This window comes from Varroa destructor, unplaced genomic scaffold (assembly GCF_002443255.2).
Source record: "Varroa destructor unplaced genomic scaffold, Vdes_3.0 BEIS01000001.1, whole genome shotgun sequence".
NCBI lineage: Eukaryota > Metazoa > Arthropoda > Arachnida > Mesostigmata > Varroidae > Varroa > Varroa destructor.
In genome coordinates this window covers 1261540-1280826 of record NW_019211454.1, presented here as the reverse complement: position 1 = coordinate 1280826, position 19287 = coordinate 1261540, and the positions used below count along the sequence as shown (strand labels likewise).

The following is a 19287-nucleotide window of genomic DNA, read 5'->3' as shown; positions in this document are numbered from 1 at the left end:
ATAGCCGCGACGTTTATAGGTTTCAACTTCACGGCCTATATAACACATCACACTATGGTATACTCTGTTTCAGCTGCGAGAGTAACTTTACGATGGAACATTATCTCGTATGTCCTGACGACTTAAAGGAAGAAAATAAAAAGACCCCTTTAACATGTATATGCTAACTTGCGGGTTACTAAGATTCGTCATAGTTATTCACGAGATAGCCAAGTAATGGCATTGTTGCCAGTCGCTCTCGGGCCGAATTAAAATCCACTGTACCTAAAAAAATATTTGATAGCGCACGGTCCTTAAATGTAAGAACAACAGACATCGCTGACTGGACCAGCAATGTAGCACCAGGATACGTTGCTAATCATAGGAACAGGTTGTGGTCTGGGTCCGAATTCGGGCGTAAGCAGACTTTCGTTTCGTGCTTAGCCGTCTGATAGAATGCCTAAGGGAGATACTAGACATGAAACTCAGGACATGGGGGATGCGTGATGAACGACGACGTCAAGAAGACTACCATGGTAATTTCTTTCAAAGCTTTGCTCCTATCAATTACTTATTAGATCAGATTAAAACAACTATTGTGATCTTTCAATTGGATATTTCGTGTAGCTTGGAGTCTAGGGCATTTTTAGCTGTATTTGGTATTGTAATGTTAAAGATTTTGATGCCCTCTAAGAACTCTACTTTGATAAAAATGTAGGCCTAGGAAATAAATTTGCTGATAGTTCCTATCAGGATCTCTACCAGTAGATTGTCATAAAAATAAAGAAAATAATATAAAGATAATATTATTACGGTTTAGCGTTATATATATATATATATATATATATATATATATATATAGCGTTCTGCAGTCTTTTGTATCTTTGACCTCATCACTCACATGAACGTTCACACAAGGAAATTCTTCATACGCATATCATATTTGGTGATTAAAAAACAATGACGGCTTTCGAGCCAAAATTTAAGCAAATATTTCTTATATTTTGAAACAATATTACTGCAGTAAAGACATGTTATTTTGACCGATAACCTTCTGAAATTTTTCCGATAACATCATAATCACAAAAACGTAGATTTTTTGTGGTTTTTGGTCTAAAAGTTGTATTAAGGGATTTTTGTTTCCCCAAACTTTAAAGCCATTAGAGGGAGCTCCGCAGAGACCAAAGCGGAAAGAATCTGATGGTGGAAGATACGGGTTATACGACGAATGTGTTCTCAATGTGTGCATCAACAGGTACGGAGTAACACTATGCAATCAGTTGAAACTAATCAGATAAACAGTTTTTTTTTTTTTTATAGCCAATTATAAGTATCTGTTTATAAAATAGCTGTTTATTATTTTTAATATACCGTATATGGCTGGCACAGATTGAACCGCATGGAAATGGTTACCTATCGTCGGGAAATACAGTTAAGAGGGGCTTTATCGACAATCGAACTTTAAGGGTGGCTATTTCCAACAGTGTAGGACGAACAGAGGTTAATTTAGAGGGTTCACAATGGCTTGGATAGCCTCAGGTTATTGCAAACCTCCCCTTTACTTTTTCTTTTTGTTCCTTTCGCAGATCTATCGGGTTCTCGTTCACATAGATACTTGGATTTTTGACGAAGCTCAAACGGCAACGATGGAAACTAGGATTAGAGCCTAGAAGATAGGAAGTGGTATCTAGCCCAAAACTCCAGTTCTGTTTGTTGATTTATGGTTATATACATTTACGCAGCATCTCTTTTCATAGATTAAAAAAAATTACTCACGTTACTGCGCAAAGGCGGCGTGACATATAATCTTCGTTTTTAACTTAATGGACATCGTAAATTTGGAGACATTGTGTGTATCGTATAGTTTTAATGCACCATTAAAACGGGTGTATTCCTCTTGTAATGCGCGCCTCAGCTTAGTACGGAACGCGTATTTTCAAGGCAGAGTTCCACGTGAAGAGCTTGTAAAAAATAAACCTTCCATTTGCTAAGTATACTTCAACGTCCAAGCTGGCGTAAAATCCCTAAATGGTTTAATTTTCTTAACCCATCATAAGGCTTAGTCATACCCAATAAATAAAAGTAAAATGTCGTTGTCTAAACCTAGATCGAATAGATAGGCTATTCGATGGGATGTCTGCTACTTTGAGTTCCGAACTGAATTCATGAAAAAGGTTACTCTTAAGCGTCTGATATGTTGTCTAGATGTTATTCAACAACGCCTATATGTATGTATGTAGGTGGTTCCATCAATTTCGACACACACTTCCATCGATTATGGAGTAACACTCCGTAGAGTCGAAGTAGAGCACCTGTCCCTAAGTAGCGGTGAAGACATAGCTAATTGCTAGTGTTAATTTTAGGGACACAGATTTGCGTTGTACTTGTATTGCCGTTTTTGAGGTACCTTACCTATAATTACATGGTATTATTGTACGCCTATATACGATTTATCTTTTTCATCTGTATCACTTACGTAACTTTCACCCGAAAACACCGTTGGCCTATTCGTACAACAATACGTTCGCATAGTATACATCTGACACGTCTTATAATGTATTATTTTCTTCACTCTGCTTCAATTTAGTACAATATTACTTTAATTTCCGTATCACAGCCAACGACTGAACTTTGAACAAATATATTTGATATAAGCGAAAGCTCCATGTCAGTTAGTTAACACAATTCATTCGTGTTTGGCTCTTTACTAGGACAGGGTTTCATAGTGAGGGTAGTTTTTTTTGCCTACTTAAGTTCAATATTTGGAGTACACAAGTAACAACTTGCCCATCAACGTCGGACGATCGACGATGTTCTGTCTCCAACGCCTCTGCGCCTTACTTGTTGTTTAAATATCTATTCTGACGGCAGTAACTAGGCCATGTTCGGGAGCTTTTTTTAACGTATTTAGGTGCAGTCTGTAACACCTTCAAGTTCCCTTCACAAAGTGCGAAAGCTGAATTTAAGAACAGCTTGACGAAATAGGTTTGCTTTAAGAATATGGAAATGCAGCAGATCTGATGTTCCATCATAAATAGCTAAAGAATTATCTAAATGCTTAAATGAACATAACATATAATCATTGTAGTGGTTCAAATAAGTGCGTGTCGTACTTTAGGTAGATATTACATGATAAACAATATGGCTTTACTGGTCCAATCGCTAATACGCACCCGCCCAGTCAGACGCGAACCAGGAACCACTATTTCCAGCATAATCAGAATAGCTATAAAAAAAGGCTTGATATATAGATCTATTTAATAGCTTAACTTAAATAAATATATGAATAGGATAATACATGTTCCGCGTTTGGAATCGTACTATACGAGCTATGTAGCCGATAGTAAACGGAGCTACGGTTTTTCTGTCTTCTGCACCACCATATTCAGACTGTAGTATGGCGAAGAATTGCAATCATCGCGTTAAAATTACCCATTATCCTCAGCCTTGACACCTGACAATACGTAGCGACTTAATTTAAGTTTGTATGTATATGTATAATTGTTCGTTTTTATATAAATCCTGCCATGTCGAAAAAACGCTACGCTGAGAGTAATAAGTTCCAGACACTCGAGGTTACATAAGAAGAGTAAAATGCTCGAATTAACGGCTTGTAAACTTTTTTCCAGCGCAGGCCGAATGCTTCCGTGAGCTGAGTTGCGGTGCTGACCACTACGCTAACCGATCATGTACGTATGCAGCCGTAGGAATGAATGCCCCAGGATGGAACCCATTAGCACTAGACGAAAAGGGGCTTGCGTACAAATGCTTTTATACAACAATTATTTTCTGGAAGCATACTATCCGCTCTGCAATAACACTTAAAGGAAACACGAATGGCATTTGAAGGGATTCCGGAATCCCGATACCAATAGTGTGTTGCTGGTGCCACAGAAGACAATAATCAGGTACTCTGGAATGCCAACGAGAAATACTTTAGTCTGCCGTGGAATGTCTTTTCGTTCTGTCGTTTCGGTGGTTGCAGTCAACTCGTCCATGTGACCCGCCACTTGACAGGGCAGCATTTCCATAAATTGCACCAAATAATGCCTATACAGAAAAAAAAAACCCATTCTTCAACAAGAAGAACCCGTAGTTCATATGCAGATAATTAGAATAATGAAACGGTGGAGCTAAACAACATAAGATCCACAAATGATACCAAATCGATGTTGCCTTGTTTCTAGTAAATAATTCTGCTGACAGACTGGTGATCGGGCTCATTTAGATGAAAATTTTCGGTGCGGAGGATGAACAGACCTTAAGTCGCGATTTGATAAGCACAACAATTGTTTGGATACATATATATATTTTATCTCTAAGCCCTTTGAGATAAATATTAGTCTAGAATAGGTAGATTTTTCAAGATAGCGGATTTCGAAGCCGTTTGTTTTTTGTCGTTACAACCTGTTCACATTTTATCGAATCATCACACATCTATTGAATATATATGAATAAATATGCGGGTGCTGCAACCGTGGAAGAGTACAGTTCCTCAAATTTCGAATCGATGCGATGGCCTGAACGGCCAAAGTGACCCTCGGCTAAACAAGCTAATGGTCACGCACTCGACGATAAACTGTGACGGAACAAAGAACGAAACTCATTTGCTTCTCAGATATTCCGCTCTAATAGCAACAAAATTATATGCGACAACCAATGGTTGATTTTGTCTTGTACAGTCCTCATATAGGTTTAAGGTCAATTCGGTAATATTGCACTGCTGCAGAAACCCTGACAGAAGACGCTCTAGTGTACCTAGCCAAACAGGCGTCATACTTTACAACCATAGAAGGATTATAGTATACATATATATAATAACTAGACGTCTGTAAACTTGTATATAAGGCTAAAATCTATTCACTACAGAATAGTAATACTCTCTAGTAGCAGACCTCCTAATTTTATATTATAGCAACGCGCAAATATGAATTGGACTTGACCAAAATTACAAAAGAAAAAACTGTCTCCGTTTAATATGTTAGTGGTTCTGGTAATTTCGGATGGTTCGATTAGTAATTTTGAGACCCATGTCAACATACCGTTTTGTCATTTGTTTCACTACCGTAAAATACAATTTACAGAGACCCGCAGTTTGTGCATGTAACTTTTTTCTTCAACAAGGAAATATACATTTGAATTCACCAGTAGACAGCTTATACTTAGTTTGCCGGATAAAAACAAATATTATCCTTGAAGACCCGGGTGGATAATGCGCACAGTTGCTCTATAATAACGCAGCACCTACCCTATTATATTATCGTCGATATGCAAGGACCTCAGTTTCCATGATGAACGTCGTTTGAAAGCGAATGCACATAGGCATTATTATGGATACTTTAAGCAACTTTTTTAAACGATTTTTTAGATGGGCATCAACAATCCTACTGAAAGTCGTGATAAAAGTAAATAGTACCGCATTTGGATGAAACTATTTAATTCCTATAATACCTTCCGTCGATCATTGAGTATTGAAATCAGATCTCTGAACTTTCAGACGATGCCTTACCATGTGGCTCGGCAAATTCTAGATATTGGGGAAATGCACGTTTAAGATTTCGTTGCTTGGTATTAATCTCTTTCGATCGGTTTTTACGTTGCAGCAAAAATTTGTATCTCCTTTTTACACTAGAAATAGCAGCTGACATAGCCAGGAATAATTCTGAGTCTTCGAGAAGAAACCCATACTCTTCCAAAACTAGAAGCCTCACGAGGATACCATGAAGTTCTCCATGGATCCGTCGCTCGAAAGCAGACGCTTAACCTCGCGGACATAGGTCCCTGACCCATGTATAGTTCAGAACGTTCTTCACAAGATTTATCTATTCACTCAAGATGAATACTCCGCTGTACTCACTGATGCGCAATACGTTCGAAAAGTCTTAGTCTTAGTCTTATTCTTATAGCACTACTATGATTTTGCGAGGTTTGCTACTAGGTTGACGGCCAGCATGTAGTGCTACTGAGCTAGCATTGGTTTTTTATGTGCCCTCAATTTCTGAGGTAAGTTTAAGATAAGTTCACTAGACACGCACTGTAAAACTGCTTCTTAGACGTGTTTCTCTGGGGGGCACGTCCAGCATGAAAATAATGATTACTTTCCTTGTTTCACGAACAACTTGCTTTGGCTGCACAACTCATAGAGGGGCATAGTTTTTATAGTTACTCTATATGCTATTATTTTAGGATTAAGTTAATAATTGTATCCAAGAAAAACTAGACTAAAAATTTAGTTGTCAACTACTCATCCTTAACTTCAAAACGTCGTCATTTCTAAATGCCAAGATGGAATGACAATGGGCTCCTTTTATGAATTTATATGATAATGAAAAGAATAAATATGCAGTAAAGACGACACCTATCTACAACAGAGGTTTCGACTACTTATCATTAGCGTATCATCAAGTTCGACATTTCACTTACGGCAAGGCGACATGACAAAGCAAATGTATTGACTCGCAAAAACACTACCCTAATTATATATTTTTCGTTCGTACTTGCAATTATAAGAGTCAATGATGAGATACTGAAAAATTGTAGCAAGTAAAGGGTTCAAGTTATTCAATTTAGCCTTTTTCATCTGACAAGGCATAAATGAAGTTATATACTAAAGCGAACGATAAGATTACTTTGGTATTTCGCGAGCCTAGAGGAAGTTGGGCATCCCCCATAACAATATATTTATATTATAATTATATTTCATATATTGCATTTAACAAAAAGTCTCACAATTCGGAACGAACACTTTGTGTCTTATTGCGACATATACTATAATTCGCAATTTACATGATGAAAGAAAATAACTTAGTTTCCTATCTGAGAACTTATTGCGAAATGTTACATCGAACGGCCTTGTTATATAAAGTACTTTCATGGAGTCTTATGCCGCATGTGCATATCCATTTGGGGCATTTTTATGGTCATCGTACTGCTTTTTCCCCCCATTAACTTCTTTTTAGCAATCTGCGGAAAGGGCGAATGGGACTTGATGTTTTTGTATGTTCCTTTGTTCCGTTGTTTTTTTCACGCAAAATCCTGTTTCTGCCTCTGTGATGTTTCGTTCCTCGCGACGCATTCCATTTACTATTGACGTTTCTGTAACTTACGGTAGCTAAAAATTGAGAGTAACACTTTGAAGCGAGAAACAAAAGAACACACAGTGAACGTTTGAGGTAAAATGGCAAGATAAATAACTTTAGGACGACTGGCGGATTTTTTTTGCCAAGAGCTGACAGCCTTGAAATTGTAACACATAGTCTTATCACTTGATAAAGATTGAAAAGTGAAACGCCAATGATCATTTTTAGAAATACTACCTAAACAATATCGAACATTTTTGCAAGGATTTTTTAATATTAGTAAAATGCGTTTAAGTTAACTTGAGCATTCTTCAAGACAATTCAATTTTGAAGTCGACAATTGTGATAGTAGATAGATTGATCTATGGAATTATTCGATTTAGTCGTTACATTTTCTTTCTAAACATTTTTTTTTTTTTTTTTTTTTTTAGAAAAAATTTAACTTTGTTTTATTTTCATATCTTACAATCATTTCCATGGATACTTCTTAACTAACACAGAAATGTATTTTGCCCTTTAACTTGAAAATTGCATCTTCTATTATCGGAAACAAGAACGTTTCACTGTTCTGGGTTAGCATAGCAATAACAACACTTTCGTTTGTAACAGAAGTTAGTAACAACGAACATGGAGCACACAAAAGGACCTTTGTGTTTAAATTTCTCGTTGCATTGCAGCCAATGAAAATATTTTCTGGTCCAGAACTCTGAAGGGATTAGCCCGATCCAATCACTGATCACGGAATCCCATTACTTTGGGTTTTCTTTTTAACAGTTAAGCCTTTTCTTGTTTTTAAAGGCCTTGATCTAGCCGGCGTATTCGACAATGGATCCTCAAATCGGAGGTGAAATTTGGCCGAGTTCTAAGGCTGCTTTAAGACATACGCTGACAACAAAAGAAAAAAGCAGCGTCAATTTTTATCACTGCTGTTTGAGATTTTGAGTGTTCGAGTGTCCGTCACGGATAGCTAATCTCAAAGTATGAGCTTGTGCTTTTAGCAACAATCGTACGATTATAGTATCGTACTTGCATGCCTAGCCCGGTGTTGCACAAACACTTATGATGGCAAAATTCTACACTAAATTGGAAAGCAGTCATAAAAGTAATGTTAAAATGATAAAGAGAAAGTAGACATCGTTGGCTGACCAATCGCCGAGAAACGAAATTCTACTATATTATATAAGCCCAAATAAACCTAACGAAAGCTTATTAGAAAGCAAAAGCTCTATTCGTCCGGTCCTAAGGCCACGTACATTGTGTACAACAACACATTTCTACTCTGTAGAGCCATTTTGGCTTACGTAAACATATATTGATCGATTAAGGAAGCAGATCTAATATGTACATTTATATTCATCGCAGGCAGGAGTCATAGAGAAGGTGTTTCTCATACTCAACGAAATCATTGAATATCATGATGATTCATTTGTCAAACTGATTTAGTTCCCGAAAGTACTTCCTTGGAACCTACGAATTTCCTGTAAAGGAACACTTCGTTATAGCTGCAATTTACTGAAAGGTCTCATCTATGCCAACAAGATAGAAAGTGCTTTCAATTGGTTTCTTTAATACTGCCTCAAGAGCCATCCAAGTGGCTGCACACTGTTGCAGTGTGCTTGTTTACCTGTTCTTCACTAAATACGTTGTTTGCGTATTTTTTGTTACCATTAACTAAAGTACTCCTACTAGCATTTGGGATTAGCGCGAAATTTTGCGAGGTCGTCGGCTACTGTAGAACGGGCTTCTGCTTGGACGTGCTTACTGCGTCGGAAATGCATGGACCATTTCACTCTGCCTCCATCCAAAAATATTTGTTTGGACATTTCTAGCATAATTTTTCTTCATAAACTGAAATATATCATCTTATTCCGCGTAATTATTTCTCATTAAGCAACTTTTCTAGTTTCATTTCTTGCTAAATCTCTGTTTATAAATGCACGCTTTTGAAACGTATATTAGAACACAAGAAACGTATTGCTTGTACTTATAGACGATTTGAAATCTTCGAGATCAATCATTTATATGATTGGTAAGCTTCTCGTATTAGCAACATTTCATAGAAGATCTGGTTTGTTGGAAATCTTCATACTTAAAATTTCACACAGCCCATAGATATCCTAAAAAAGATGTAAAGCGACCATTTTTAACGGTGTTTAGAAGGCCGTTCACTGGTTATCTTTAGGTGGCCGAAAATAAATTTCTACCGCATATTTTAATTCGTTCCCGAACCAATGTGACGCTTGGCGGTCCATTCATAACACTATGGCGTCTCTTTTGTGCAATATATACATATATATGTATGTTCTTTCTCAGTAAGGTATGTAACACACATACTGGTACCAATGTGTTGGCACGTTAATTACCTTCTTTGGTTTATTACCATATACTAATGAAATGTACGTGTCTCTAGATACACTCAGCTCTCCGCCTGAACCCATCGCATTAACTGAAGATTTCTGCAACATGCTTGCATACAGAACAAAGAAATGATCTCGACCCAAACGGGGAGAACCCGCCGGGGCCAGTCAGAAGGTGAGAGATAATCACTAGTAGCTTTTTGAATTTAGCTCACAAGTTGATCTGCCTGAGAGATTTACACAGAAAGCATTAAATAAGACGTTGCTGGTAATCAAGCCATGCATCTGCAACTGATACGTATAGGCAATATTGAATTATACTCTTAGAAAAATAAGATTGATCACCTTATTTATCTAAAAGTATAATTCAAATGTACCTGACTTTGCGTTTTGATCATTGTATTGAATAGAAAGACTCGAGATTTAAACTAGGGCGTAACAATGATTTATTATACTTAACTATCAGGCTGTAGATGAGCCCCCTCGTTAGGCCCTAACATCGTACGAGACCTGGTTCTCCGCTTTGCGAATAAAAGCTACCGATGCGCAGTTGTAACGTGACGTCCTTCAATAGAAAACCAGCTGATTCCGTCCTTTTATATAGGCTACTAGATGCAACGATAATATAAAGGATATGATATTATATAGAGTTGCGTTGTTTATTCGCTGCGTTCTACCCCTGTTTTGTAAGCATTCTATCCCAGCTAAACTAGCTTACGTTTTCTCTTGTTACATAGGATACTTAGTGTATTACATATGATGTGTTACAAAATCAGATCTTTTCTTTTTGTAAGACCTATGCAAAAAACAGCGTCCGTTTAAGGATTACCTCCGGAGGTTACACCAAATTTTCCGTGTATCTATGAAAACATTATTAGCTTCAAAATTTGGCAAATATTTTAGACTTCATGGTAAAGTAACGGTAGCATAATATGCTGATCATTGCATTTTCAGGACATATATGTGTGTACATTTTGTAGTGTCAATAAACAGAGGGCTAAAAAAATATTACCTATCATAATTCGGGGTTGCATTTAATGATATTTAAGCACACCTTGACCTATGACAAAATTTAAACGGTACGTCGTAGAGTTAACATGTATCATTTGGCTTTCAAGTGAGGGCATGCGCCTAGGCTAGGATAAAAGAATAGAGGTGCAACAGATACACAATCGAACCATCCTGCTTCGTGTTTGCCCTGGGATGTTAGGAACATGAAATGACCTCAAATACATCCTGCTTCGTGTTTGCCCTGGGATGTTAGGAACATGAAATGACCTCAAATACATCCATCGTTATTTTGCGTCATATATATATATATATATATATATACATATATATATAACGCAAAATATATATAAAAAAAAATATATATATATATATATATATTTTTTTTATGTATTACTATTTGTATAGTTTAAAATTGGGTTGCTTTTTGTCCAGTTTTTTCATATAGAGCACTAGTGTATCTATCGTCTACCAGTGCCGGGAATATCACACCTTTATGAATCTCATATAGCGCAACGTATAGCGCTATCATATCATAAACGGCGGCCTCTTTTATCAAGACTTAATCAGCAGAATCGTGCGTCGAATTATGTTCGCGATTAAGTTTATATGACCAAGAAAGTATTTGCTTCGAGTAGATTTAGCAGTGGTGAGGGCCATCGAAAGCTGTTTCAGTGATGGCTTCCAAGTCTTTAGTGCCCTTGTCAGCACATTTTTTTGGAGCTTTATGTTTCTCCGGTAGTTGGTTTCAATTTATCCCGGGTAAAGCGCCCCAGGCTGGTCGATGAAGGAGAATAGGCTGTTCACTTCCCCAGCTGACGCGAGAAAACTTCTACTCGGTAAGGCGTTCTATAAGTTCGTTTCGAACTTCAAAATAGCGTGTTCATTGTCTTCCACACCAAGCAAACACTCTTCAAAACAACGCTTAACAACTTTGACAAAGGAAGATTTTTGCTTATCATTATAGCTCTGAGCAAAAAAGTGGACCGACAGGTGCAAACGCATAACTAGCAACTTATTATGATGTCTTAACGACACTTAGAGTCAAACACGTTTATTGTGTTCATTGGCCATCGTAAGGACAGTCCTGGTTGCGATACCGCCATTACCTGTCACACTGCAGGAAAAACAACCTTTTTCATTAATTGGCGCAAGTATATACCTTCGGGACCAAAAAAAAACAGCCTTGTTAACAGATTATGCCCCTAAGCATCATATTATAGAGTAAATACCCCTTACGCAAATAACCTCATATGAAGGCAGGAGGGAAAAAATGGCTCGAGGAATAAATGGCTTACCAGACAAAGGAGTTCACCTTAGAAATGTTCTAAATGTAGTATATCGTAATCTTGAGATAAGCAGTTACTTGCTACAGCATTAAACTTTTCTGATATGCGGCATAATAAGTCGTTAATTTCTATATGTGTTCTATATATATTTTTATAGTCAAACGGAGGCTCTATTTATTCACATAAATGTATGTAATACTTGTGTTGTTGGAACTGGAAGCAGCATATGTATCAAAGATAGAAACGTTTGTATGATTAGTGTGAAAAGTTGCCCTAAGCAAACGCTAATGACGTTTTGCACATAAAAAATTAACGATATGAAGAAAAAATTCAATTTCGGGACCTGTGTTCGACATTCAGTTGAGAGCGTGATTTCTATATCCATATATCGTTAGGAAGGGTATAATTTGTATTTGAATGTAGATTCGAATATGTGGAAATATATCATAAAACCATTGCGGGTTGAAAGCCCGAAAAAAATGATGAGGTCCCAATTTTGGCCCTCTATCAGTTAGACGTGTGGATGTTTCTTAGCATCCCGCAAAACAATGTTTACCGGTCTCCTCAATCTTTGTTTACTTCTCAGCTGTGACTTCCATTCAGCTTTGAACAGCTTTCCCTGTTGATGACCCGTATCGCCTCTAGAAACTTTAACAACCGTAGAGTACTACGTCTAACTCGTACCGTTTGGGTCCAAACTCGGTGCCCACAAACCAAACATCTAAGTCGATCGTAAGTGAACAACCTGATTATTCGGGGAAGGGGGCTCTAAGCTTTTCTGTACTATACTATTATAGCTTGCATTTTTTTTTTGCTGCCGATTGTTAAAATATACTGCTGACTGGTCTTGTTCACCGCTGCCCAACTTCCAATTAGAAATACTGACACGATAGTTGGATTAGAGTTTCTACCTTAAAGTGGTACTTACAAAGGATACACCTGGCTTCTGTGATAAGCCAACTCCATCCCTGATGAAAAGGCAGCCATTGGTGTCTAAAAGGAACAAGGAGCATGAAGTACACCGCTGGCCTGCGGTGTAACCATTAAACCCATCGCTTCGTTCGAAGCTGGCGCTGCTGCCGTCGCCGTTTCTGTTACAGAGTGGTGCTACAAAACACGACAGGCCCATAGCCCTTCTCTAGCCTAACTGCAAGCAGCACTGAGCCATTTCGAAAAAACACGCATACAGTTTGCAAGCAATGCTCGAAAACTGGCAGACAAGCACCAAACATCACCACAAGTACCAAAACATAAAAACACAGCAGCAGTAGCGGCAAAGAAGGCAGCGTGATCGGTTCGTGCATTTGCGAAGAGTGTTTAGCGGTGGTCTGGCCTAAATGGAAGAAAGGATAGGGACGATAAGCTGACAGCGACTTTAAATTGCATTGTAGATAAATTCCAACACTTGGCTTGTCTGTTGGCATGATACTATCGTTCTTCACGATATGTTCTTTTTGGGTAGCTATATACCACATAAGTGAGTAGCGCATGTGACCCATATAGGAAAGCGGAGCAAAGAAGGTGAGCCTATCATGAATAAGCCTGGGTCGAACTATCGGCATGAACGGTACAGTGAGACGATTCGCATCGAGAGTAAAAGAACGCGGAGAAAAAGACAGGCAATATTGAGACCATAATGGCTGGCTGGAGGGGTTTGTATCGTCAGAGATAGAGAGAGAGAGGGAGAGAGAGAGAGAGAGAGAGAGAGAGAGAGAGAGAGAGAGAGAAACTAGCAGTTTGTGTAGGGTTTAAAAGGTCATCGAAAAGACGGTGAGAACAAAGGGAAAAGATGTTGTATTGAGAAGGGGAGGCAGACACGCGAATTTTGAGTTTTGGGAAAGTTATGATCAAGGCAAAAGGGGAAGCAAAACAGATTTGAGTCGCGCGGGGTTTCCATAGGCAGATGACGGGCGGGGGTAATGGGGATTACGGCATACGCAAGAGTCGAGAGAAGAAAACGCATGCGTGATGTCGACAGGTGCTCAAAATCTGTGAAAACTTTTACAGCTATTTTCGATAAGATGATAGTGATGGTTTCACCTTTAGCTATGCATGTTGTTCCAACGCCTTATACCGAATCGGTCGGCGAAGTCACCTACATACAACAGTGGTTTCAGGTAATGTTGACCCCTTCTATATAATGGTACGGTTTACAGAACAATTATTATATGATCCTCCCCACCCATAGGCATTAACATAATTAGGAGTAATAAAAGTATTTTATCATTAGAAAAAAATACTAAGCTACCGGATTAAAACGCTATGTTACAACAAGCGGCTCAAGGGATTGCTCTATTTGGATGATTTAGCAGAATGATGTTTTTATATAAAAACTTACTTATTGAGCGAAGTATCTTCTTCAAAAAGCTTTCTTTCACATAACACAGTCGAGAGAAATTGTTGCAAAGAAGAAAACAAAGTAATTAGAGTTTAAGTTTGAACTAAACTAACTTTTACGGACGTACGAAGCAGCAGACGTTACGGCTTTTGACTTCATCAAATTTTTTTGTCACCAACGTGATATCACGGAGTTTCGCATACATGTATTATTTGGATGATCCACTCTGTATACACCTTGCAACTGATTATCCTAAAGCAGAAGCTCCACGCTACAATGGGATTCAAGGGGTAGTCTGATGTTACCTTACGATAACGCGTTATATAGTGCATTAAACGGTAAACGTATATAGTGAATCAATGCAGTAAATGAGTTCGATCCACGGCGATCTACGATTTACAGCGCTATAAACGTGTTCATTTTACACATAACAAGACAATATTTATGGTTGAGTCGATTGTGTCTTCAATAGAGCGCTTGATAATGTTCTTCAAAGTTATGTGCTTGTACACAGCTAGAAACATCGTTCACACAGATTTCCGTGCGCCTATTTAACTATTTTTTCTGACGATAATCGAGATAGCATCGTCGTCTGTTGACGATCGCTTATGCTAAAACTATTCTTTGTTACGAGTGGGACAATTATGCCTGTGGGGCGATAGGGATAAATTTATAATAATCTAGAAAAAAAAAGAGAGCGTAATCATATCCAAGCTGGTTAAAAAAGTACGAACCATAATTCATTTTATATATAATTTATATCATCTGAATTGCATAGCGACGATGGTGAACAGGTCAGCCGAGAGGTATATTTCATAGCTCAATAAAGTGGTACTGGGGTCTCACCTACACGCGCTATTGGTTATTAATTTTTTAATAACTAATGTTAGATATTGCACAACATTTAACAACAAGGCATCCGTACCTGGATGAATTTTCTTCTAGGACAAAGGGCCCTGCAGAAGCTTTTACAGCCGCAACGGCCTCATAACGGCTGCCTGCAGCTTCAGTCAATCAGTCAGGCAATTCATCCCCATGGGTTTTGACTCGGCTAAAGCGACATTGGCCTTAGGAGCCGCAATGAAGCCGTCGTAGTGCCCACGTTTGCCCATGTTCTCTGATTGTGATAAGACAGTTGCTCACGTTACTGGTTGAACATATTATATTACCTCACGCAGCTCCGACTGCCGATTTCGTGGCCCTTTGGGAGATCGGCTAATTCATCGTCGGCTTCGCATGAGTCCGTTCCTTCGTATCATCGTCTCACTATGTTCAGTTACCAAGGGTATTAGAACTACGTTGCTTTCCAATATGTTGTCACTAAATATATTGCGTTCTTCGGTTTTCCTAATTCGCGTTGGGGTACAGCACGCGCGTTGTACAGTTGGTATAAGCTAATTCAAAGAGCTGATGTCTTACTTGGCTGTGATCTGACTACCATGCATGCGAATGACGCTGGAAAACTGCGGCAACCTGTATCGGTATATGCTGAAATCTCCAGTGAAGCACACGAAGCGAAATAGTCGTTTTAAAAGCTCGTAAATTTATGTTCTTCCACGTTCGTTACATGTTCCTTAATTTAGTATATTTGGTTTCATGTCCAGGCTTTAGATGAAGTGGTTGATAGTGATCCACAATGATGCGTGGCGGATAGCCCCTCTGTTAGAAGGCCTATTTTCCGTATGGAGCTCCAGTCATGTATAACGTAACTGTTCATCAAATGCTACATCATCTAAAGTATTTTTCAATATGTATAATTCCATAATCTACAACTTTAATTAGATTCTATACGGCACTCAAGTTCATGGCCCACTTGTCTTTAGACAGCTTGCAGACCGACATCTTCTTCGCAGATCTATTGTTATAGAAGAGTTTGTCAATGATTCGTTGCAACTATGTAAAGCGACAAGCGAGTATTTGTAAACAAGGAATCGTACGTTTTTTTCGCCTTGAAAATGGATGAACGTCTTAATAAATCTATAGCAAGTTCACTTTTACGCCACATTTTGGCCATACGCCATTTTTTTATAAATATCGAAATAGCAGTGTCAAACAAAGTAGGACGATGTAGATTACGTTGAAGGTTACTCATATTAATAGAAAGAGAGCAGATTTACGTAGATTCCGAATTGAGACAATCCAGCGACGCCAGTGCATATTAACTGCAAAACGAAACAATTTCTAAAAAACTGAGTTTTGCGTCTATTTCTATTTGGAAGATCCTGGAGCTGCACTATGATAGCTATTAGAGGCTTAGTTAAATTATTGCCGACAGTTACTCTTTTGATGTGTCCTGTGCAGAAGCCTTTTTGCCCTGTCAGCTGCTTTTTGAGTGTTTTGGTTGATTTACTGGTGTTGCGGCATGCGGATGACGAGGTTATGCCGGCAAGCGTTGGCTTTGCGGTAAAGACCAAGGGTCTGATGGAGCATCCGAAGATGGGATGGTAGTACGGAAATATTATTGAACCCAAAACATAGCCATCAATTCCTTTTTTTGCCTGACCTTCGCGGATTAAACTTGTCAATGTTCTTTAACGTTCCTACTTGGTTCTTACACTTCGGGTCGCCCTGTCCTATGTGAGATTTTTTTCCCTTCGCGCTACCTCGTCCTATCATCGTCTTCTTAACCATCTTAGGTGGGCACTTGGGTAGGCACTCACACAATTGTAATGCTGTTGCCTTTTTTGTTTCTTCTACCTTCGTATCATTGAGAGTAGAACCAACACCTTGACAGTATCAGGCACTAGCAATATCTATCGAAGTATCTACAAAGAAAACGGATTTTAAGGCTAAGCGAATGGAGTGGCACACTTTAGTTCGATGCAGTAAAAAAGCGCGCTGTTCGTAGGATTTTCTACTGGCAATATTTTCGTTAGAAGATTTAATATTTATTTAACGATTACGGCGTCGTATGCGACTGATGAGGTGTAGAATCGTTAGCTTCTACATTATCTGCTGAAACCTCAACTGATTGCGTTTGGTATCAAATATATTTAATAAAATTCGACTTATAGGACAGCTTTATAAAGCTACTTCGTAACGAAGAGTAAGCAACAGCTATAGAAACATTAATGTACAAGAACGCGCAGTTGGGTCTTTGTAACGCTCTATTTTGACTAACACTGTTTGACGCCTTCCTGTATCACAGGTGATTGCTGGGATAGAATGTTAGAACTGGCAGAGTGAGCTAAAAAAGATAATGTTGCTTGCCCTTTAAAGAAAGCATGCATGGCCAGGAATTGGTTGGGACAAGGAAAGTTGAGTGAGTAGAGATGCGTCAAGAATCAAAGGAAGGCGCTTTTCGACATTTCTCATCCTTTGCCCCCAGTCGTCCGTCAGTAGAATGATGGCGTTGCCGTTTTTCTCCCATCTGCCTTTTCTTTATCCAGCCAAGCGGGTGGAGTGTTGGCTTCAAAGTTTCTTCCGCTCGAACGCCTGCTCAACTGGCAGAAACGAAAATGGGACCTTTGAGATGTCTCATTCTCTAGTGAGACCCGTTTTAGGTAAGTATTGGGGTGCTGTTTGAAATATAACGGTTCTGTTGTCTTACCAAATTAATAACAGAAATTTGGCCAGTTACTACCAAAGCACTCTGTAGAAACAACTGGCTATTTGCCAATCATGTTCCGACAAAATGGATGATCAGTTTAGATTCAACGGAGCTATTGTGAAATGTTTATGCATCACTAAAATTGTAGGTTAGATGTGCAGGTGGCATTCTCGAATGAGGCATCGAAATTTCATTCAGAAATTTATCACTGTACAATTATTGGGTTACGAAAAAAGCATACCCTTTTGAGTGACCCTGGGCACATAAAAGCTCATGTTGGTACAACCATTTTTCGTGCATTGGTAATAGGGGTTAACACTCGATCTTCCATCACTTCGATGGGGCTTCCGTGTGATGGCCGATTGCACCCTTAATAGAACTGTAGTGGGTAAACTCATATTCGATATACAAGCAATCTAAACATTGGCTCCTTATATAAATATATATAAACAAAATATTGAGCCGGTTACGATTAATACGAAATACGACGAGCTGAGAAACGTTAATCTGCTAAACAAAATGCCTGAAAAAAATATGTGCTATCACAGATTTCTATCTGAAGCGCTTATACTAGTCTATACTGGCTTACTGACGATGTAAGCGAAAGGGTAACTGCGTGGCTAACTATAAAAGTAAGTTGTCGATAATACGTTTCATATGCCTTTTGGCTCAAGGTGTTATATGCCTTAATACAGAATCAACGATATTTTTGAAGCAACAATATATATCTTATTTTATGTTATGTCCGGACCCTAAATGTCGTTGTATAGCGGGTAAAACAGAATCTGGGCATATTCATTCTCTTCCAATTCGGTGCGCATTCTTTCCAGTGTCAAAAAGCTGCGAAAGCAACTATGCACGACCTCATAGCTAAAATATTTAGACTTGTCTAACAACTAAGTGGCCCAAATAAATACTTGACTAACTCCGGAAGCCCTTTTATTATTGAATCTGTTATATTTCGAAGAGTGATCTCAGCGGTAACACACGCCAAATTCACGCAGGCTAAGTTCAGCGGTTTGCCCTTGCTGAAAAACAAAGAAATTGTTTCAAAAACACTTTTCTTGTCACCGAGCAAATTCTGATTTGAACAAAATGGCGACAACAGATTTGAAGAGAAGAAGGAACTTAACCCTTGACCATCAATGAACAAAAACAGATTTACTAATCACCGACTTGGTAATTTTTTAGGAACTGTCTCTGGAGATCTAAACGCCTATAAAAGTTGTCTTTACCGATCTTCTTTGCGAAATCAAATTCGTCTTCACAAACGATCCGAATACCCCGCTTCTCAGAAGATAAACACGAAAAACTTTCGAATATCGAAATTACTTCCACAATAAAAACAAACAGGATTATTATGATCATAATTACTATGACTCCCATAATAGGTTGCTCTTTAAACCTTAAGCGTACTAGTGGATCCATATATTTAACACAAAGTTAGCGACATATATGCCAGGATGAACCATGTCTCACTCTCGTCGGTTTCGTTACAAAGACGGCTTCGCGTGTATATGACTGACAGCAGACAGAGAAAAACCTTGAGACAAACGCGTGGTTTTTTCGTGGATGTTAATCATACTTCAGTGTCATCATTTATTTATTTCAGCATTGTGCATTCTCTTGGAGCTTTAGCTAACATCTTTCTTCCACTCCTGGGACAAAGTACGTTTGAGTGGGTCTT

The 19287-nt window shown here is 38.5% G+C and overlaps 1 long non-coding RNA gene across 1 annotated transcript in view; it reads left to right on the top strand.

The window, feature by feature from the left end:
- The first annotated feature begins 3612 nt into the window (after positions 1–3612).
- LOC147758107 (uncharacterized) overlaps positions 3613–19287 on the top strand; it is a 48119-nt gene continuing 32444 nt past the window's right edge. Inside the window, exon 1 of the long non-coding RNA XR_015323079.1 lies at positions 3613–9590. This is a non-coding gene — a long non-coding RNA (uncharacterized LOC147758107). The remainder of the gene's footprint in view (positions 9591–19287) is intronic.